The sequence below is a fragment of the Cetorhinus maximus genome, chromosome 11 (assembly GCF_964194155.1).
Source record: "Cetorhinus maximus chromosome 11, sCetMax3.hap1.1, whole genome shotgun sequence".
Classification (NCBI taxonomy): Eukaryota; Metazoa; Chordata; class Chondrichthyes; order Lamniformes; family Cetorhinidae; genus Cetorhinus; species Cetorhinus maximus.
Genome location: NC_135889.1, coordinates 47,221,524 through 47,245,309, shown reverse-complemented (window position 1 = coordinate 47,245,309; position 23,786 = coordinate 47,221,524). Strand labels below are relative to the sequence as shown.

The window sequence follows — 23,786 nt, the reverse complement described above, 5'->3', positions numbered from 1 at the left end:
ACTGGGGTCCCAGCACCGATCCCTACGGTACCCACTAGTCACTGCCAGCCATTCGGAAAAAGACCCGTTTATTCCTACTCTTTGTTTCCTGTCTGCCAACCGATTTTCTATCCACCTCAATACATTGCCCCAAATCCCATTCACTTTAATTTTACACGCCAATCTCTTATGTGGGATTTTATCAAAAGCCTTCTGTAAGTCCAAATAAACCACATCCACTGGCTCCCTGTCATCAAATCTACTAGTTACATTCTCGAAAAATCCCAGTAGATTTGTCAAGCATGATTTCCCTTTCATAAATCCATGCTGACTCTGTCCGATTCTGCCACTGTTTTCCACGTGCTCAGCTATTAAATCTTTTATAATGGACTCTAGAATTTTCCCCACTACTGACATCAGGCTGACTGGTCTATAATTCCCTGTTTTCTCTCTGCCTCCCTTTTTAAATAGTGGGGCTACATTAGCTACCCTCCAATCTGTTTCATGTTTCAACACATGTATAAAACTTTTAATGTTTAAAAAATATTAATATTATTATTTTTAAATTCAGTTCATCCCCCTGAGGCCGCTCTCTGCCTCAGGGAGATTATGTAGTGTGTACTTGCTTGCCCAGCTTGCGCTCCTCACCCAACCCGCACAGGCAGCACTGAGCGCTGCTGCTCACGTTTCACACTGGGTTGGCCTTAATTGGCCCACCCAGTGTGAAGTTGCCTTCTGGACCCGATTGTGGGCGGCAGTCGGCTTCCTGATGACCCTCCCCTGTCGAGCCCATATGCCGGGGCAAAATCCTGCCTCAGTAGTAATAATACCACTAAGTATTATAGGTTTCTTACAAAACTAAATTAAACCTTTATTAATAGGAGAAATGATTTTAAGCACATACATAGATCTACAAATTACTACTGTGATAACTTCTAAATCCCCTAGTTAATCTAACTCCCGGTTACACTTTTGTTAAGGCAACAGTAAGACACACAGATTTTTAAAGACCCAAGCAAAGTAACACACAATACCCCGAACAGTCGAATTCAAAGTGAGTTTTTCTCAGCTTCAGTTCCTTGTAGACAGCAGCTTGAGGCTTTTCACATTTGTGTTAGATCTTAGAATGTCTTTCCTTGCACATAGATTTCTCCTTCATACGCATTTCCTCTTTTGAATGCAAATTCCCATTGTTTCACTGTCTTTAGACTTTACCTCTCTAATAATAAAATCTGTCATAGTACTAATTTTACCGGTAATCTTTGGGAAAAATAAACACGCTGTTTGTTAACTTCTCCTGGGCTAGGTGTAACATTTCACTCCTTTGGAATTCAAGCTATTCTAGTTTATTTAAATATGCAAACCCATGTTTACCTCCTTAACATTTCAAACCTAGCTTATCTCCTGTTACATCAAAGCCTTCAGACCAGCTGCCTTTAATTCACTTAAGTTCCACACACACACAGACTCCACTATTACTCAACTTTACAATAAACTCCAATAACATTATGAAAATTATTATATCTTCCTGACAGGAAGGAGGAAGGCTGGCTGTGGGGAAGGACTGAGGGTGGCAAAGGGAGTCGGCAAGGGGGAAGGACTGAGGGTGGCAGAGGGAGTCGGCAATGGGGAAGGACTGAGGGTGGCGGAGGGAGTCGGGAAAGGGGTCCAGGTGAAAGTGTAAGGGAGTGCTCTGATCAGTCCATGACTGCCTTCTGGGGAGCGAATTGAGGGTGGGTGTGGTATGAGGGAATGGTGAGAATGACTGAGGGCAGAGTGAGGCAATAGGGTGGGAGGGTGAGAGTTCGATGGTAGCTATAGAAGAGATGGCGAGGGTGGTTGGGGAGGGCTCTGAGGCAGGCACTGACCCTGGGTGTAGGAAGGAGGAGGTCGGGGAGGTGAATGTGGATGGGGGTGGGATTTTCAGGAAGGAAGGGAATGTGTACATTCATCTGGACATCCCTGAAGGAAAAAGATTGTGGCTGGTAGGTCACGGAGGGGAGGTGGAAGGTGATGCCACGGGGGTCAACTGTGATGAGGGAAAGGAAGTGGGTGTCTGGGTGGGGGGTAAAGTTGATGGAGCTTGTGAAAAAGCGAACCAAGACCGTGTTTGTCTAAATCAAAAGTGAAATCGTGATGAGCAAGATCAGGTGCTGCATGGGAGTGTGATCATTGGGTGGGTGGAGATGCAGGTCAGCTCAGATGGACAACTGAAAGCGAACCCCAGCAGGCAGCATTGAAAATGCTCAGGACATTGAGGTGAGTGTGATACAGGAACGATCCGTGTGCTTGGGAGAATGCTTGCACGAGGCCCCGAATGGCTCTGCCCCACACACACACACGTCTCCCTCCCGAATCACTCGTTGGCCAGCTGCTTCCTCTGCGGTGACAGAGGATGAGGTTGAGGGGATCACAGGCAAAGGGGACTCGGAGGGAGAGGACAGCCTCTGAGATTCCTGAGTGGATGACCCAGGGGTGTCCAGCTGCCGCTCCTCCTCCCTTCAGTTGCCCGGGCACCCCAGCCTGACTCCTTGAGGGGAAGGAGCACCTGGAGGGATGTTGGGGTGCCCCATTTCCATCTCACGTTGCCACTGCAGGAACTCACCTATGGGTCCCGCACATCGCTGCATTCTGCTTTACCAGGGTCTCCATGGCATCTACCATCCTTATCTCTATTTAAGCACATGTGGGCACCACTTCATCAGAGAGCAGATAAGCGCACTGCTCCCACTTGCGTGTCACTCTATTGAGGGCTTCCAACAGCTCAGCGCAATATTTCCACCATCTTCTGACTCTGCAGGATGAGTTGGAAGGCCAAATCCAGAGGTTCGTCATCTGACTTGGGAATGCCTGATGTCTGATCTCCAGCAGCCCTCTGAGTGCCGGGCAGCTTGCATGAACCTGCCTCCTCCTACTGTGGACATGTGTCCGTGCGATGACCACCAGATTGTGAACCTGAGCCTGCTCTAGATCTAGGTCCCACCAAGGTGTGTGTATCTCTGCTGGTGCAGGGTGTGGGTAAGCACTGTGATGGGTCTTCCAGACTGCTTTTTTCCAGCTCATCTATGGATAAGGTGTCTTCCTAGCTGGGTGAGGACCTGGATGGAGCTCAGGGACTGGCTGGTTGAGGATGTCAGTCACTTGGCAGAGCTCCCTGCGAACCAAAGTAAAGATAAGTAGTGCATGTCAGCTCAGTCAAAAGCAAGAGAGAGAGCACTCATGTTTGCGTTTATAAAGGGATGATTTGGTGCAGGATCCTCAGGGTGTTCGCTGCCAACCTCACCACCACTGTAGGCACAGTCCATGCCCTCACCAGTCAGTGCAATGGCACGCTCCTCAAAGTGAGTGAGGGGCTTATTCTGTTAATCTGGGCCACTCGACTCCCGGTCTGGGACCTCTCCCTGCTGGTATGAGTAGGCTTCACCTGCATGAAAACAGATGGAGAGAGTGTGAGCAGGACACATGGCAATGCATGGAATGTTTGTGTGGTGAGTGGAGCCATGGACAAGATGAGGATGTGAGCTCGAGAGGATATGAGCCTGATAGAGATGTGAGGGTGTGTGTGAGAGTTAGTGGTGTTGTCCCTTGAGTTGTGAGATCTCTGTGGATGTGTGTGTGTGTGTGTGTGTGTGTGTAGAGTTGAGAGTGATGAGAAAAGTGAGTCCTGGCGGAACGGATGAGACCATTCATCCTGTAGTGGCACTGGGTGGCTGTTCTCTTTTGCAGGGCATTGGCGCTGACCACCACTGCCACCGGCTCCCATGCTGGATTGGTGATGCAGCTGCCCACCCTGCAGCTAGAGCAATGATAGAGGACATCACAGCAGGCCTCCACAGCATTCAAAAGGCACTCGAGGGGCATGTCACTGAAGCAGAGGGCTGCAGTCTTTTGCCTTTTGGGGTCATCCTGTCTTTCATGCGGCAGTCGTGGGCTGGAAGCACTGAGAGGTGTGCACGCAGCTGCACTTCAAATGTGGTGCCTGGCGTGATGAAGCGACAAGGTAATTGCGTAGTGGGTGAAGGAGAGACCGCCCACCATTGAAACGGCGTATTTCCTGGGAATGCGTAATTAATGCGGCAGGTTTGGGATGAAACGGTGTGAAAAGCTGGCATTGCAGCCGATGGGTAGAACGTCATTTTACCCGTCCACTACCGGACTTAGTGCAAATCTGGGATGATTCTGCCCCATGACTGCATACTTCCACCTCTGTAATGTTGGCTCCCTCTACCTCCTCTGCCCACTTGCGGCTTAAATCTAATTCTTGCTTTCGGTCGCAGCCGATTCAACTATTCCAGTGCTCTCCCAATTGGCTTCAGTTCATCCAAAACTCTGCTGCCCTTATCCTAACTCTCATCAAGCCCTGTTTACCCATTACCTCTGTGCTTGCTGACCTATTTTGGCTCCCTGCCCAGGCACACTTCAAGTTTAAAATTGACATTCTTGTATTTGAAGCTCTCCATGGCCTCATCCCTCCCTGTCTCTATAGTAGAACCCTCAATTTCTCTTATTTTAGCCTTTTGTGCATGCCTAATGTCCTTCATCCCACCATTGGCACTATACCTTCAGTTATTGAGGCCCTTAACACTCAAATTCCCACCTAAGCTTCTCTGCCTCTGTCACACTACCCCCCGCCCCTCCCAAAAGATGTTACTTAAAGCCTACCTCTTTGACCAAGTTTTTTTGGTAGCTACCCAAATATCTCTTTACATGGCTCAACATCAAAATGCATCTGATACCTCTCCAGTGAAGTGCCTTAGGATGTTTTGCTGCATTAATGGCATTATATAAATGCAAGTTTTTGATGCGCAACTCAGATGTGAATTGGCAAGAACCTCCTATTTTCCAATTTGGTTAGTTTTTCACACTCTAGTTAGGGGACTAAAACTCATGGATAAATAATAGGCAGCAATAAATACTTGAGTTTATGATATTTTAGACTTGAAACTCCACCCCCCCCCCCCCCCCCCCCCCCATCCCCCACCCTGGTATAACAGGGGTATATTTATTGCATATTGCATGATGCAACTGGGGTACTGTCCCATTGCTCTTAGTAAATCAGAAGTTTTATAAGAAGAGAAGTATTATACAAGGTAACCAGGGGCACTGATTTGTCAGTGGTTGAAGTGGCATTGTATTCTTCAAACACTACAAATGATACCTGGTATCTGGCAACAGTGAGCCTGGCTCTCACTGAGAGTCTGCAAGTACTGGTCCAGAAAGAGTGCAAATAAGAGCTCATGAAGCACTATAGCAGTCATTATCCTTACAGAGAGAGGGGAGAGTTTTTGAGTTTTGTGAGGAATGGGACAAAGGCTCCTGCATACCCCAAGAATTGGGTGTGATCCTACGGTCAGAAAGCACAGACAGAAAGTCTGAGAGCAGACTTTTTGCTGCATTAATGGCATTATATAAATGCAAGTTTTTGATGCGCAACTCAGATGTGAATTGGTAAGAACCTCCTATTTTCCAATTTGGTTAGTTTTTCAAACTCTAGTTAGGACTGCCCTGCTCATAATTCTTCAACTGCCTGTGGCTGTGTGTGTTTTAAATTTTATTTAAATTTTAATAACATTTCAAAGGAGCCCAGTGAAGCAGGTGTGCTCCTTCAACTCCATAGTCAATGCAACAGACACACTCCCCCACTTTGCCCGCTCTGTCTCCCCTCCTGGGACTCATCTTTAAGCTGCTGCCAGCGAACAAGCTTATCCATAAAATGTTAACAAGGCTCAAGGCCCAGTTTCTGGGGGGAGATCCTGATGTTTGACAGTTAGAGAATGTCCTGGGAAGTGGATCCTTGGATCCAGGGACCGGGAAGAAGGATTTTAGAAGCAGGGAGTAGCGGTGGAGAGGGCCTGTGACTGTTGTGGAAGAGAAGCCAGAATGAAGATGTCCTTGGGCCTGTTTAGACCATTAGGCTACTTTCTGTGGCCCTGATTTGTCAGATTTCTCCAGCAGCCTGTCCGCAACTTTTTTGGTTAATTAGGCACCAGCTACCCATCAATTTATTGTTGTCAGCTGCTCCCTTCAAAGTTCTTGCCTTAAAACCAAGCTGCTCGATGCCGGCAAAAACTGGGCCTTGAGCCTCGTTAACGTTTTATGGATAAGCTTGTTCGCTGGCAGCAGCTTAAAGATGAGTCCCAGGAGGGGTGACAGAGCAGGCAAAGTTGGGGAGTGTGTCTATTGCAGTGACTGTGGAGTTGAAGGAGCACACCTGCTTCACTGGGCTCCTTTGAAATTTTATTAAAATGTAAATAAAATTTAAAACACACGCAACCACAGGTTGTTGAAGAATTATGAGCAGGGCAGGCTCTACACATTGTAAACTAATTTCACAGATGGTCCTTCAACATGCATAAGGCCCTAATTTAAATATACAAAGCTTGATGCCTAGGAACTGGAGCTGACTAATTTAGTAGGGGTGCAAATTAGGCGCAAGCCATTCTGCCTCTAAATTTGATAGTGCAGTGTATGTTTCACCCTTGGAAAGAACTTGCTAAACAAACAAATGATGCATCATTAAATATGCCAAGCTTATTACAGCTTTATTTTTGAGATAAGTTACCTTTTAAAGCTCAAAAATAATTAGCCTGACAATGAGGGCTTACCCTGTTTGACATGGATAGCAGCTAATCATGACAAATCTGATTATTCAAACTCGAGTTCCATGTAAGTTTAAATAATTTGGTGAAATGCACTAAAATCCTCTAACTTCTCCACGAAATAAACAATCACTGTTTTATATTGCAAATGTCAGCAAAATAAACCATAGGTGCAACTAATTATGAATGTTATCCAAGTGTAAAGTAGAAATAAAGAAGTTCATGATAGAATAAAATAGTTGTCAATAATTTAAACATGAAATTTGCCTGAAATAAAACTCTTGAGGGGGGAAAAATTTGTGAAGCGACGCTGCGTCAAATCCCCGGGGAGAGGCAATGATATTATTGAGGAATGCTGCGTAGATAGCAGCCCATGGCACTTGCCTGCCCCCAGGGAATCAGAGGATCAATGTAAGCCTGTGTATAGTGCCACTATCTGCAGCATTACATGAACAAATTTCTCCCCCTGAGAATTTAACCTTTTGTCTCAGCATCTTTTTTCAAAAAAGCAAATAAACTTGAATCCTCACAGGATTCTGTTTAAAGCCAGATAAACCTTCTGGGGTATGCTGGAAACTCCTGAAAAGTACACATACTCAGACTGTACAAATGTGATTGGTAATTCACTTCAACTGTTCCATGGAAAAAATGCATCCAGGCACAACTCGGGATTGGACAGCCTGAGGCTTTAAAACAAAAATTAAAATGCATTAAAATACATTTTACTTTAAATATTCACAAGACTATTCTAGGCTTTCACGTATAAACTTGAAATGTAATTTTTGATTATTTTTATTTCAAAATCTATCTAGGACACTAGAAATTCCACTTTTATTGGCAGGATCTTCTCATTGGTTTTATTTTAGGATTCATCTGTTTTTATTAAGTTCTCCTTGCTGGTTTTCAGGCTGCTTTCCTCACTCCTGAGTTCCTGGCAAAAATGTGACTCTAAATAGACAAAGAAGTGACAATTAAAGGAAGCAAGTATTACACAACAGGAGGTGGATCCAGATGCAAGACTTTTGAAATAAAATTAGTTAAACTCCCGAAGTATTTCCCATGAGGAGTCAAAGCTTGTATTGTGTTGTAATACTTTGTATTTTGTTCCTAAAATACTTTGACAATTCTTCCAAAAATAGCAGACAGCCAAACCTGGTAATATAATAACATTAATATTTAAAAATATGTTCAAACTGGAGATGGTTTCCAGCTCCATCTCTACTTACCAAGCCCCTCTCTTCTGATTTCACTTGTTCCTTTTTAAATTTTTCCTTTCATCTAAATTCTTGTAACCAATATTCATGACCACCCACTGGACCTTGCTATCTCACATGAATTTTACTCCTGTGCCTTCAGTTACTGACAAGACCATCTCTGACTCCTGTCTTGTATCCCTTGTCACCCACTTTAACTCCTTCCAACCCACTTCCTTCTCTGTCCTTCCCAGGAATAAAAAAAATACCAGGATTTCCTCCACTACCAACCTTTTGCTTAAGGCCATCTTCTCTACTCTCAGCACCAGTAATAAAGAGCAAGGGCCTCAGCTCAGGGACTTCTTTGTAATTAAGATTGAGGCTATCTGTTTGGCTGTCTCTGAAGCTTTCTCTGCCCAGCGCACCCCCCGCCCCACCAACCCTCAATCACTGCTTCCCCTTGCCTATGAAGCCAAACCTCCACCCATGTGTGACTTCACTCTCTGGTGAGCTGGCACCTGTGCTATCCCCACCCCTTGTCCAATCTGCAGCCCATTCATATTCCATGTGTCACAAGTGTAAATCCCACCTCGATGTTATCCTCTCAATTACACACGGTGACGGTATATGAGCTGATGGCTGTGAGTGTGGAATTGAGTGACTGTGCTGTGTCTTCATCATCACTATCTTTTTGCTGGTCATCCACTGCCTGGCCAAGTTGCACAACATGAGCACCTAAAAAGAGAAAGACATAGACTAAGATTATGATATGGCTAACTGGCAGGAGATGGGGGAAGGAAGTAAAAGGTGCATGCTTAGAAGCTATTTGTAAATCAGAAGAGAATGTGGGATGAGCGGGAGATGGGTTTTGAGAAGGATAATTAGGTGTAACGATATCATTTTTATGGTTTCACCAGCTCTTCCATGGATGGGTCTGGACTCTGGTTGCATGCCACTTTGTCCCGTCAAAGAAAGGGAAGTGTGCCATTGGGTGTCCTGAAATCTGTTTGGTTGATACAGCATGCATGATTGAATAGCTGGCAGTGGGTAGACACTGTGAGATGTAGGTCTGAGGCCGGCAGCTGTGCTGTGTGTTTAAGAGTGTGGGGTGGAGCATATGAATGTTAGGTATGAATTGTGATTGATAGAGATTGTTGGTAGATGGGAGATGGGGGCGTGGTGGTTTGAGCCATGTCTCAGGCTAGTGGAGTAGATGGTAGGATATGGCATTTGAAGATGAATTTACTGATCTTAACCACTCATGTGAGGTCTTCGAATGTCTTGAACAGCATCCAGGCTCTTGGAGATTGACTCTGACATTGACCTCCTGCTATCTGCTCCCACTGCCATCTGACTGTGTGTCTGGAGATCCTCCTGGACACCTGTGAATATGGGACACCTCTCTTCCTTTCAACCCCCTCCTGAGTCTACAGTGCAGGGTCTGATAATGTTGGAACCGGCTCTCTTCCATGTCCTAGCATTAATTAATGTTTCCCAGGTCAGATTCAGCTTGCAAAAGACTCTTAACATCTGCTGCCACCACAGTGCACCTCTCCTTTAAAGGTGCAGGCTAGCTTTAAGCAACGTAGACTAGTGCCAGCTACTTATGATATCAGCCCCAGTTCAGCTACCTAACCAATCGACAGGATGGGTAATATTGGCTAGTCACTTGCAATCATTTAAAACAGCAGGCAAAATGGACAGTCAGTGAGATCATGACTGATAGTGCATGATGTTGGTGTGCTGCCTGCATTGTAGTCAAAGGGAGCAGGTTAATTGTGCATTGTGATCCCAGCACCCTGTTTCAGGATCTATCAAAGTTAGATCACAGATCCTCTGTATTGGGCACTGTGCTGAATCTGATGCCCAATGAGAGCAAGTCTCTGCTCAAAAGCCTGCAGATGTCTATGAGGAGCTGCCAACATTGTACACAATGAGTTCCATTGCGTCACAGCTGCCTGCAAAAACTTTGCTCAGCTAGTTACATTGCAGTTTAACTTACCAGCACATCATTGCTGATTCCTTGTGAACAATCACAGAAGAAATTTTAAATATTATCTGATGTCATAAATATTTAAGCCTCTGTATTTGTGATTTTATTTGTAAAACATCTCACTAAATGATTTTTTTCTTAAACTGATGTAATAAATCATACTGTACATTTTCAATGTGTCCTTGAACATTGTTACTGCCTCTTGCTGAGCAGTTATGCAGTTATTTTCCTGACAGAGAAAAACTTTAATAGAAAGCGATGCAAGAATTGTTCCATTGGATTGGAAATGAGCCCATTGTCAAGAAAGTCTGCAGAACAAGCCTGGTTTACCACAGACTTATTTGCCTTGCTTCGGCAATTGACAAATTAATGATTTGATCATTAGGAGTAAAGTTGCTTGTGTATATGAACATAACCTAAGTAAGTGATAGTGGACAGAGTTCCAAAGATGGCAGATTTTGACCAACTAACTTTGTTCTTATAACTTTTTTTTAAAAAAGGAAGTTTCAGCTCAAGGGGGCATGATAGCATACACATATGTCCAGAGTGCCTTTGATACTTGCTGCAGAATTTCTAGCCTCTGACTTGCCCTTGTTGTCACAGTATTTATGTGGCTGATTCAGTTAACCTTCCAGTCAATGCTGACTCCCAGGATGTTGATGGTGGAAGATTCAGTGAAGGTAAAGCCATTGAATGTCAAAGGGAGGTGGTTAGATTCTCTCTTGTTGGAGATGGTCTTTGCCTGCCACTTGTGTGGCACGATTGTTACTTATCAGCCCAATCCTGAATGTCGTCCAGTCTTGCTGTTTGTAGACACGAACTGAGTTGAGAATGGTATTGAACACTAAGCAGTGATCAGCAAACATCACCACTTCCATCCTTAAGTTGGAGGGAAGGTCAATGATGAAACAGCTGGAGATACTTAGGCTAGGACACTACCCTAAGGAACTCCTGCAGCGACTCCTGGGACTGAGATGATTGGCCTCCAACAATCATAATCATCTTCCCATGTGCTAATATGACTCCAAACAGTGGATAGTTTTCCTGATTCTCATTGACTTCAATTTTGCCGGGGCTCCTTGATGCCATGCTCGGTAAATATCGCCTTCATATCAAGGGCAGTCACTCTCATCTCAGTCCTGGAATTCAGTTCTTTTGTCCGTGATTGGACCAAGGCTGTATTGAGCCCTAGAGCCAATTAGCTCTGACAGAACCCAAAATAAGCGTTAATGAGCTGTTTATTGCTGAAAAAGTGCAACTTTAGTGCTGTCGATGACTTCTCCCATCACTTAGCTTATGATTGAGCGCAGACTGATGTGGCAGTAATTGGCCGGTTTAGATTTGTTCTGCTTTTTATAAACAGGCCTGGGTAATTTCTCACCTTGTTCGATAGATGCCAGTGCTGTAGCTGTGATGGAACAACTTGGCTAGTGATACAGTTAGTTCTGGAGCATAAGTCTTCAGTTCTATCGCTCATAGCCTTTGCTATGTTCATTACCTTAACTCTTCTTGATGTCATGTGGCATGAATCAAATTAACTTAAGAATGGCGTCTGTGATGCTGGGGACTTCAGAAGGACACCAAGATGGATCATTCACTTGGCACTTCTGGTGGAAGCTGGTTGCAGATGCTCCAGCCTTGTCTTTTGCACTGAAGTGCTGGGCTCTGCCATCATTGAGGATAGGGATTTTTGTGGAGTCTCCTGCTCCCATTGGTTGTTTAATCGTCCATCACCATAGGGGTAGTGGATGGATTGAATGTTTAAGGTGGTGGATGGGAAGGCAATCATGCAGGCTGCTTTGTCCTGGATGGTTTCAAACTTCTTAAGTGATGTTGGAGCTGCACTCATCCAGACAAGTGGAGAGTATTCCAACACACTCCTGACTTGTGCCTTGTAGATGGTGGACCGGCTTTGGGGAGTTAAGAGGTGAGTTACTCTCCACAGAATTCCTGGCCTCTGCCTTGCTCTTGTAGCCATAGTAATTATATGGCTAGTCCAGTTCAGTTTCTGGTCATTGGTAACCCCCATGATGTTGATAGTGGAGAAATCAGCAATGGTAATGCCATTGAATGTCAAGGCGAGATGGTTAGATTCTCTCTTGCTGGAGATGGTCTTTGCCTGCCACTTGTGTGGCATGAGTGTTGCTTACAATTTGACTTAGTAGATCATGAGACTGTATGGATTGTGCTCCAAAAATGTTGATTCCAAGGACCCTCATCACTTTCCTGCAATAATTCATGATGATTTGACTGCAGCTATCTTGAGTGGGACATCTGAAACAAGCACCTTCAAAATCTGGTGTCAAGCAAGACTTTGTGATATAGCCCTCATACTGTTTACAATCTACCTGACAGTGGCTATTTACCTCATCAAAGATCAACTGCTCTCTGATGTGAGTATTAAATGTCACCTGGATTGAAAACTCTTTAACCTCAGTCACCTCCCTGCCAAAACTAAACTGACAACTGACACATGATCTACAGTTTGCAAATAACTACAGTGTTATTGCCCACTCTGCACCAGATTTGCAAGCTGTTCTTACTCTCTTCAATTCTGCATACAAGAAACTCAGCCTATCCTTGAATGTTGCCAAAACAAAACACATATGTGAACCCACACCTGGTCAGCCAAATATTCCACCCCCGATTCCTATTGAAGAAGAGACTCTGGAATATGTTGAGTACTTCCCATACCTTGGAACCACCTCTCTCAAAAGTGGCGAGGAGATCCAACAACAGATCATCTGTGCCAGCTCAGCCTGCGACATAACTAATCCAGGAGTGTTTGATGACAAAGACCTCCACAAGGGAACAAAAGTCCTAACATACGCTGCATTTGTCATCACCACACTCCTGTAATGCAGTGAGACCTGGACTGTGTATCAGTGGCATACAAGAGTCCTAGAGAAATTCCATCAGCAATGCCTCCACCACATCCTCTGGATTCAATGAAAGGACAATGGAACAAATGCTAGTGCCCCTCTTAAAGTGAATTCCACAAGCATTCTGGCAAAACTCCTGCAAAATCAACTTATCTGGACTGAAAACTGGATGGCTGAAAGTATCTCCCCCACCAGGCCGTGTTTACACAGCTCTCGAATGGCCACCGTTCCAGGGGAGGACAAAGAAAATGCTTCAAATACACTCTGAAGCTCTCCTTGAAGCACGGCAGCATTGACATTAATGACTGAGAGGAGCTTGCTACCAATCGTTCAGAATGGGGACAACTTGTCCAGTCTCCCAAGGTCCCCAACATCATAGATGCCAGTCTTCAGCCAATTTGATTCACTCCACGTAATATCAAGAAACGGCTGACGGCACTGGATACTGCAAAGGCTATGGGCCCTGACAATATTCCAGCAATAGTACTGAACACTTGTGCTCCAGAACTTGCTGTGCCTCTAGCCAAATTGTTCTGATACAGCAACAACACTGGCATCTACCCGGCCATGTGTAAAATTGCCCAGCTATGTCATGTACACAAAAAGCAAGACAAATCCAACCCAGCCAATTACCACCCCCATCAGTCTAGTCTCAGTCACCAGTAAAGTAATGGATGAGCTCATCAGCAGTACTATCAAATGGCACTTGCTTAGCAATAACCTACTCACTGACGCTCAGTTTGGGTTCTGCCAGGGTCACTCAGCTCCTGACCCCATTACAGCCTTGGTTCAAACATGGACCAAAGAGCTGAACTCCGGAGATGAGGTGAGAGTGACTGCCCTTGACGTCAAGGCAGGATTTGACCGAGTGTGGCATCAAGGCACCCTAGCAAAACTGGAGTCAACGGGAATCAGAGGGAAAACTCTCCACTGTTTGGAGCCATACCTAGCACAAAGGAAGGTGGTTGTAGTTGTTGAAGTTCAATCATCTCAGTTCCAGGACATCATTGAAGGAGTTCCCCTAGGCCCAACCATCTTCAGCTGCTTCATCAATGACCTTCCCTCCATCATAAGATCAGAAGTGGGGATGTTCACTGATGATTGCGCAATGTTCAGCACCATTCGCGACTCCTCAGATACTGAAGCAGTCTATGTCCACATGCGGCAAGACCTGGACAATATCCAGGCTTGGGCTAACAAGTGACAAGTAACATTTGTGCCACACAAGTGCTGGGCAATGACCATCTCCAACAAGAGAGAACCTAACCTTTGCCCCTTGATATTCAATGGCATTACCATCACTGAATCCCTCACTATAAATATCTTGGGGTTACCAATGACCAGACACTGAACTGAACTAGCCATATAAATACTCTGGTTACAACAGCAGGTCAGAGGCTAGGAATCCTGCAAGTCAGGAGTGTGAATGTGATGGATATTCTCCATTTGCCTGGATGAGTGCAGCTCCCACAACACTGAAGAAGCTTGACATCATCCACAACAAAGCAGCCCGCTTGATTGGCACACCTTCCACAAATGTTCACTCCCTCCACCACTGACGCACAGTGTGTACCATTGACAAGATGCACTGCAGGAACTCACCAAGGCTCTTTAGGCAGCACCTTCCAAACTCACAACTACTACCAGCTAGAAAGACAAGGGCAGCATATAGATGGGAACATCAACACCTGGAAGTCCCTTCCAAGCCACTCACCATCCTGACTTGGAAATATATCACCATTCCTTCACTGTCGCTGGGTCAAAACTCTGGAACTCCCCCCACCTAACAGTACTGTACCTACAGCACATGGACTGCAGCAGTTCAAGAAGGCAACTCACCACCATCTTCCCAAGGACAATTAGGGATTGGCAATAAGTGCTGGCCTAGCCAACGATGCCCACATCCCATGAATGAATTTTTAAAAATCAAGCTGCATCACACGTTGATTCTTAAAGATGAGACAGAGTGGTGGCAGAGGAAGAAAGAAAAGGAAGCAAACCCTGCATTCTGCATCCCACCAACTCATGGGACATCCCGCCCCAAGTGTTCAAAGGCCTGTGAGTCAAGAATCAGCCTGTTCAGTCACATGAAAACCCATGGCAGAAACTCAGCCTTGAGTAGGCATCATCTTTAAATCCAAGGGCAGCTGAGGAATGCTGCACAACATGATGGAAGATGTCCTCAGGGTGAAGAACTTCGTCTCCACAAGTGCTGTGCAGTGGTCACTGCTCCCACGTCATTGACATTGATGAGGATGAGGTCACTCTTGATGGCTTTCTCATCACCTGCCTCAGGCCCAGTGCAGTAGTTATGTCCTTCAGGAATCCGTCAATAGTATTGCTATCGAGCCACTCTTGGTGATGGACATTGAAGCTCTCTACCCATTCTGTACTCTTGCTTTCCCTCAGTTCTTCTTCCAAGTGGTGTTCAACAAGGAGGAGTACTGATTCATCAGCTGAGGGAGGGCAGCAGATGCCAATTAGCAGGAGGTTTCCTTGCCCATGTTTGACCTGATGTCAGTAGACTTCATTGGGATCTGGAGTCAGTGTTGAGGATTCCCTGGCCACTCTCGCCCCAACTGTATATCAACGTGCCACCATCTCTGGTGAATCTGCCCTGCTGATGGGGACAGGCCATACCCAGGGATTGTGATGGAGTAGTCTAGGATATTGGCTGTAAGTTCTGATTGGGTACCTATGGCTACGTCAGGCTGTTGCTTAACTAGTCTGTGGGACAGCTCTCCAAATTTTGGCACCAATCGCCAGATGCTGGTGAGGAAGACTTTGCAGGTCAACTGGGCAGGGTGTCCTTCTGCTGTTTCTGATACCTAGGTCAATGTTGAGTGGTCCAGCAAGTTTTATTCCTATTTGACTTTCCTGTCATGGTTTGATACAACTGAGTGGCTTGCAGGGCCATTTCAGAGGGCAATTAAGAATTAACCACATTTCTCTGGGTTTGGGGTCACAGATAGACCTGACCGGGTAAGGGCCAGATGGGTTTTTAACAACAGGTTACGAGTTTACCAGGCTGCTTCTCCAGTAGCATTACCATTACACTATCATTCCTAGTTTTCAAAATTATTTGAGGAAAAGGAGAAATTTTAAAACCTTTATTCAGTTAAGAGAGATATGTTGCACAAGAGCCTAACTGTCTTAACTACACACTTGTATCTTGTTTTGTATCCTGTAAATGTTAGAAGGTCTTAGGTTATTTCTCTCTCTCACTCTATCTCTAGGCTAACAGTTTGATTTTTTTAAAAACGCTACCAGTTGAATTTTGAACTCAATGGGTTATCTCTTGTGCTTTACTGACCAAATAGTTTATCAAGTAATTGTCCGGGGTAAATTATTCTTGCCTAAGAATGTACTAGATGCCTAGTTTTGGTTTATTTGAACTTTCCAGCATCAAGTGGTCCAAATTCTTTTATGGTTATGCTATCAGTTCCCTGTTAACTTACAAGTAAGCCAGTGAGTACCAAAATTATCAAATAAAACATCACATCAGACCATGAAATTGTGAACTAATATTACCATGTAAACACTAATGATAGAATTTGCAGTATCTTTAATATTAAACAGATAGCATCTGTGAAAACAAAGTATTGGCCAGGGTTTTTCAGAGATAGCAGGGGGCCCGCCACTGGGGCTGAAAGCAGATGCAGGACCCCACTTCAGTGGGCGGCGGGTTCTTGGGCTGCATTTGACTGGCGGAATCCAATTAAGTGGCTGCCGCCAGAGCTGACTTCCTATTAAAGATAGTGGCTCATTCCCCCCAAGAGCTGCCAGCCCAATCAGAGGGCCAGCAGCTTAGCAGCCTCAGCAGCACCATTGCTGGCAGTGGCCAGGGCTGTGGCTGCACCTGGAGGAAGCGGATTCATCGATGGATGTGCATTCTCATAGTAAAGTGGCATCTGTGGGTGCCGGTGCTAGTTAGCCAGGCCTTGGTGCTTGGAGGGTGGGGTTTGCTGATTGTATACAGTACTGATACCACAGTGGAGGCTACATCCATTGGAGGCCTCTTCATGGGCCAAAGTGCCCAAAACAAAGCCTCCTACACCCTGGCATCCACTAGGATGCCACCAGGGTTTACCCGGTGCTTTCCACACATGGCAGAGGGCCCTCCGAGCTGCTGATAAAATGCCAACAGAGGCCAAAAGAGGCCATTACATGTCTCAAATGGGCTCCGGGCAGACATGCTGTCCCATCTTTCCCACTGCTGGCAAAAAGGCATGGCGGTGGGAAAGCATCTGGTGTGTCACTTTCCCACACACTTTTGCCAGCTTACCTGCCTCCAAATCCTTCCACAAAGGCCCTATACAATCCTGGCCAGTGTTTTAGGTCTTTATAGCCTTCTGTACTCAACATTAAGTTCAATAATTTCAGATCATAACCGTTGCTCCCATTTTGTTCAGTGTTTTAGGTTTTCTTTTGACAGCAACTGTTGGTAATGATGCTGGTATTTACATCACCTTTGGACACATCTTTTGTTTCTTTATTTGTTCCATTATCACCCACTTTTGCTCAGCAAAATCACCCAAATTGTTGTCTAATCTCTCCTATCTTTCAGCTATCTCAGACCTTCCCTTTTGTTCTATCCTGTCCCCCCACCTCCCACTCCACCTTACCCCTACCTCTCTACAGTCCTGATGAAAGGTTATCCACCTGAAACGTTAACTTTGTTTCTGTCTCCACAAATGTTGCCTGCCTTGCTGAGAATTTCCAACATTTTCTGTTTTTATTTAAGATTTCTAGCATCTGCAGAATTTTGCATTTGTAAAATTGCTCAAGGTACAATTTTAAAGTGAGTGCAGAGGGACCTGGAGCAACACTTGCACATTCGTTGCAGATGACAGGTTGAGAAAGCAGATAGTAAAGCATACAGGATCCTAAGCTTTATAAAACGGGCATAAAGCACAAAAGCGAGGGTGTTATGATGAACCTGTATGAAACCCTGGTTTGGCATTAACTGGAGTATTGCGTCCAATTTTGGGCACCAGATGCTAGGAAGGATGTGAAGGCATTAGAGAAGGTGCAGAAAAGATTCACGAGAATTGTCCTGGGGATGAGGAATTTCAGTTACATGGATAGTTGGAGAAGCTAAGGCTGTTTTCCTTGGAGAAGAAAGGATTAAGGGGAGATTTGTTAGAGCTTTTCAAAATCATGAAGGATCTGGACAGAGTGTTCCGAGAAGGGTCCTTTTACCTTAGACTCTAGGCATGGGTCTTGGGTCTTTGACAGACTGCAGACATACTCTGCTATCTGCTTAACACTTGTTTATTAGCACTACATTTAAACAGGTTACAGAGTTGGCATGTATCTCCTAGGCATGATTCCACCCTTTCTCTCTGGAGAATCTAACATATGGCTGACTGGTGTCAGTGGTACCTCATCATCTATGCCTTACATTAGCACATCCATCTGTTAACCCTTTATACTTCACGAGTAGAAAGGTAGAAACTGTTTCCTTTAGTGGAAGGATTGAGAACCAGAGGGCACTAATTTAAGCTGATTGGCAAAAGAGGTGATGGAGACATTAGAAAAAACCTTTTCACGTAGTGTGTGGTTAGGATCTGGAAATCAATGCCTGAAAGTGTGGTGGAGGCAGATTCAATCGAACCCTTCAAAAGATTATATTCTAGACATTTGCAGGGCTATGGGGAGAAGATCGAGTCATGGGTCTAGGTAAGTTGCTCTTTCAGAGAGCAGCCATAGACACAACGGTCCTAAAGGCCGTCTCCTGTGCTGTAACCATTCTGTGATTCTATGCCTGGGTATACAGTAATTGATTGAATTAACATCTGTGCTTTCAAAGGAGTTTGGGTGTATCACAGCAGCTCTACTTCAGATGGTCTCTATGTTACAAGTAGTACTTAAATGTGTAAGATTAGAAGAGATCAGTTTATTTTAGATTAGACTTGTTCTAACTGTCAAAGTAACTTCGAAAAGCAAGTATATATTAAGGTCTACTTAGCTCAGCTGATAAGCTCACAGAAGGTTCCAGGTTGAAGTTCCACTCTAGGGCTTGAGCACAAAAAATCAAGGCTGACACTCCAGTGCAGTCCTGAGGTAGCATTTCACTATCGGAGGTGCCGTCTTTCAGATGAGATGTTAACCCAAGCCCCAACTGCTTGCATTTGGTGGATGTAAAAGAATCCAATTCGAAGGAGAGCAGGGGAGTTATCCCTGATGCACTGGTCAATCTTTATCCCTCAATCAATATCATAAAAAAAATAGTTTATTTGATCAGTTTCAAGTAGCTGTTTATGGGAGTTTGCTGACCGCAAATTAGCTGCCACATTTCCTACACTGCAACAGTGACTACACTTCAAAAAGTACTTCATTGACTTTAACATGCCTTGAGGTGACTGGTGGTCATGAACTGCTCTATATAAATGCAAGTCTTTCTTTCTTTAACCATGACCTTATATGAACCCATCTGTCTAAGATGACACAATAAAGTAGATTGCTCTCCTGACCCCTTATCTTGCCCCTGTAACTTCTCCCCTTCAAGATAGCTAACATTTCCATTCTCAGAAGCTTAACTCTTAAATATAAATGATGGCAAAGCAAGTTCCTTCGAAACAATTTTAGCCAACCAAGTTGGACCATTCTAGCCTTGGTGTTACACTGCAACCTGCATTTGGTCACAACAAGCCTGGGTGTGTCTAGCTCTTGCAATTAGTTTGGAGTTAGAAGCTAACTGTGCAACAATTTGACCTCACATTACACAGTGCTATCTTGTTTGCATCAGTCTTAATGTTTGTCCTCATATAAAAGCAAAATAATGTAGACACTGGAAATCTGAAATAAAAACAGAAAAACGTGGACAGATCAGCAGGTTTGGGTGTACCTTTGGCGAGAGAAACAGAGTTCATGGGCCAGATTTTGGCAACAATGAAGCCCCAAAGTCAGGATGCAAAGTAAGTGCTGAGGCTAGGGGTGGAAGCGAGGAAGCAACATTGTCTGGCCATCCAATTAACAAATGGCAGGTGGGGAGGTGCCAGTTAAGGAAAGTGGGTGGATCTTCTACACTATTGGCCCAATCAGAAGTCTGGCAACTTTATTGCCTTGGCTGCACCACTGAGAGAGGTGGTTGCTGCTGAGGCAACCAGGAGAATGTGAGAGCACCGCCATTTTGAGGAGTCCCCAGAGGGGTGGCAGAGAGTTTTTTTGCGAGGGTATTGAACAGAGGGGAGACCTTTCCAATCGCAGAATCAGTGCTGCAGGGGGGCCTTTGCCACTGGTGGACCACTCCTAAGGCCATGGAGCCTTTGGCTCCGATGGCTGCCCACCCCCTGGAAGCCATTGGGAGGTTGCTTCCATATGCAGTTAATGGCTCCCCCACGCATCAGGGGCAGCTCTGCTGTGGGCAAAATGCTGGCAGTCCAGGAAAATGGCCTTTGATTATGCGTATTGGCTGCCTGCCTCCAGCCAGCAAGCAGCTGAACCACTGGGGAACTTCTCCAGTGGTGTGACTGCATCATGGACAATCAGGACTGTGTCCTGACAAAGCTCCCTGGCATTTTACCAGTCAACCTGCCCCCCAGCCCTGTGCCTCAGTGTTGGTAAAGTCCCAACTAATCTTTAAGATCGATCACCTTCCATCTGAGCAGACACTCCACTTTTCTCTCCACAAATGCTGCCAGGCTTATTGTGTATTTTCCAGCCTTTTCTGTTTTTATTTAGCTTTTTCCCTTCCTATTTTCTCAGAATTTGAGCACGATTTTTGGAAACACCATTGTTAAGAAATCTCTGGGCAATTTTAGGGCACCTTTTAGGTCACATCTCATACCGAATGATTGGATGGTTATCAGCGAAGTGACCGACAGCAGAGCAAGGCAGAGTGGAATTCACACTTTGAATGAATAGTTCAATTATAGAACGTGATGGCAGTAAGAGGGAGTGATTGCAGCAGTCCTGGTAGGAAGAGGAGAGTAAAGGGAAGGTGAACAGTTAAGAAACACAACTACACCAAAGAGGCACGAGAGATTTGGAGAGGAATGGCATTTCTGCTGAAGGTTATGTTTTCTCCGCAAACCCCTATTTCTCCTTGACTTCATGGTTTGCTTTCAGAATTGCTGCTTTTAGAGCTTTCTTTCTGTTGCGGGCCACCTTCCCTCCTTTCGTAGCCCAATTCCAAACTCCCCAATGTCACTGACCTCATTCACAAAACATCCACTATTCCACTCCGTTCATGGGAGTAAGGTAGGTGACTCAGAGAAAAGAGGATAGCTGCCAAAGAGACTTGATAGTCATGGAGCAAAGGAAAGTGGATGGATACAATGAAGGAAGGCATGGAGAACAGATGAGAGCAAAGTCAGGGAGGGAAAATATGAATTGCCAGAGTGAAGGAAAACCAAATAGCTATGAATGGAACAAGGAGTGATGTAGATAATGAATGGAGGATAACGGATGCACTCAGGTGATAGAGGATGAATTAATTATCTCACTGAGCAGACACATGTAAATGAGGGGATAGGATGAGGTGGTTAGATAGAGATTGCACTGTGACAATGAAGATCAGGTGGAGAGGAGATTACATGGACTACGTAAGTATGACAACAGACAGGCAGTTAGCAGATGGTATAAAGCGAATGATCGAGAAGTAACGGGTATAACAGAAAAGAAAAAGTGATTGAAGAATGGGAACTGGAGCAAGTGGAAAGGACTCAATATTCCTAAAAGGCTACCTGGATTGCTGAAATCCCATAATGCCTGTGATTACATCCCTCACTGTACTTATTACCTGCATAAAGCCTTCCAGCCTCCAGACCCAGCATCTTGCAACTGCCCCGAAATAGCCTCCTGGCAGGATAGAAATTTGGATGTTTCTGTTTGTTCTCTTGAAACTTTGAACAAGGACAAGATAATTTTTACCAAGAAATAGAGGAACGTAATGCAAACCCTTTTTAGTTTAAAGAGACTTCAAGGAGCAAATATGTGTACAGTTTTTGAAGGTGTGTAAAAACAATAACAATAGGGTAATTATATTAGGTGATTTCAACTTTCCCAACATTAATTGGGATAGACATAGTGTTAAGGGCTTGGATGGAGTGGATTTCTTGAAATGTGTACAGGAGAACTTTTTAGGTCAATAGGTAGAGGGTCCAATAAGGGACGGCGCAGTGCTGGACCTAATCCTGGGGAATGAAGCCGGACAGGTGGCTGAGGTGGTGGTGGGTGAGCATTTTAGCGATAGTGGCATCAACATGGTACAGTTTAAGTTTGTTATGGACAAAGAAATCGACAAGTTGCAAAAAAATGTTTTGGATGGGAGGAGAGTGGATTTTAGTGAAATAAGGCAGGATCTGGCCAAGGTAGACTGGGAACAGTTACTTGCGGGGAAATCTACAGAGGATCAGTGGGAGGTGTTCAAAAAGGAAATGGGGAGGGTACAGGCTCAACATGTTCCCGCTAGGGTGATAGGAAGGAGTAACAAGCCCAGAGGACCATGGATGACCAGAGATATTCAGGTTACGATGAGAAGGAAAAGAGAGGCTTTTAGCAGGTACAAGGGAAGCAAATCAGCGGAGGCATTAGTGGAGTACAGAAAGTACAGGGTGGAGCTTAAGAAAGCAATTAGGAGAGCAAAGAGGGGATATGAGAAAGCTCTGGCTGGTAAAAGTAAGGAAAATCCCAAGATATTCTATAAGTATATCAATGGGAAGAGGATAACCAGAGAAAGAGTAGGGCCCATGAGGGACCAAGGGGGCAATCTATGGGTGGAGCCAGAGGACATTGCTAGAGTGTTGAATGAATACTTCACATCCGTCTTCACCCAAGAGAATGAGGATGAAGGTATCGAACTCGGGGAGAGAGACTGCGAGGTTCTTGAGCAAATTGATATAGGGAGTGACAAGGTATTGGAGGTGTTGGCACGCTTAAAAGTGGACACATCTCCAGGTCCAGATGATTGGTGTCCCAGACTGCTGAGGGAGGCAAGGGAGGAGATCGCAGGGGCTCTGACCCAAATTTTTAATTCCTCTCTGGCCACAGGGGAGGTGCCAAAGGACTGAAGAACAGTGAATGTGGTTCCTCTATTTAAGAAGGGTTGTAGAGATAAGCCAGGGAACTACAGGCCAGTGAGTCTCACGTCAGTGGTAGGGAAACTATTGGAGAAAATCCTGAAGGAGAGAATCTATCTCCGCTTGGAGAAACAAGGTTTGATCAGGAATAGTCAGCATGGCTTTGTCAGAGGGAGGTCATGCCTAACAAATTTGATTGAATTTTTTGAGGAGGTGACCAGGTGTGTAGATGAGGGTAGTGCAGTTGATGTAATTTATATGGATTTCAGCAAAGCCTTTGACAAGGTCCCACATGGGAGACTTATAAAGAAGGCAAATGCACATGGGATACAAGGTAATTTGATAAGGTGGGTTCAAAATTGGCTTAGTTGTAGGAGGCAAGGGTGATGACAGAAGAATATTTTAGTGACTGGAAGCCAGTGTCCAGTGGCGTACCACAGGGATCTGTGCTGGGTCCCCTATTATTTGTCATTTATATAAACCACATAGATGACTATATGGGGGGGGGTATGATTATTAAGTTTGCGGATGACACAAAGATTTGGCCGGGTGGTTAATAGTGAGGTTGAGTGTCTTGGTCTACAGGAAGATATAGACGGAATGGTCCAATGGGCAGATAAGTAGCAGATGGAATTTAACCCTGAAAACTGTGAGGTGATACAGTTTGGAAAGAGTAATTTGACAAGGAAGTATTCAGTGAATGGCATGACACTAGGAAGTTCTGAGGAACAAAGGGACCTTGGCTTGTGTGTCCATAGATCTCTGAAGGCAGAGGGGCACGTTAGTGGGGTGGTGAAAAAGGCATATGGGACACTTGCTTTTATCAATCAAGGCATAGATTACAAAAGTAGGGAGGTCATGTTGGAGTTGTATAGAACCTTAGTGAGGCCACAGCTGGAGTACTGTGTGCAGTTCTGGTCCCCACATTATAGGAATGATGTGATTGCACTGGAGGGGGTGCAGAGGAGATTCACCAGGATGTTGCCTGGGATGAAACATTTAAGTTATGAAGAAAGGTTAGATAGACTTGGGTTGTTTTCGTTGGAGCAGAGAAGACTGAGGGGCGTCCTGATCGAGGTGTTCAAGATTATGAGGGGCATGGACAGGGTGGATAG

The 23,786-nt window shown here is 44.9% G+C and overlaps 1 protein-coding gene across 1 annotated transcript in view; it reads left to right on the top strand.

Moving 5' to 3' along the window:
* Positions 1–23,786, top strand: part of LOC144686562 (PTB domain-containing engulfment adapter protein 1-like) — a 421,104-nt gene that overhangs the window by 173,080 nt on the left and 224,238 nt on the right. The gene's annotated exons all lie outside the window — the stretch shown is intronic.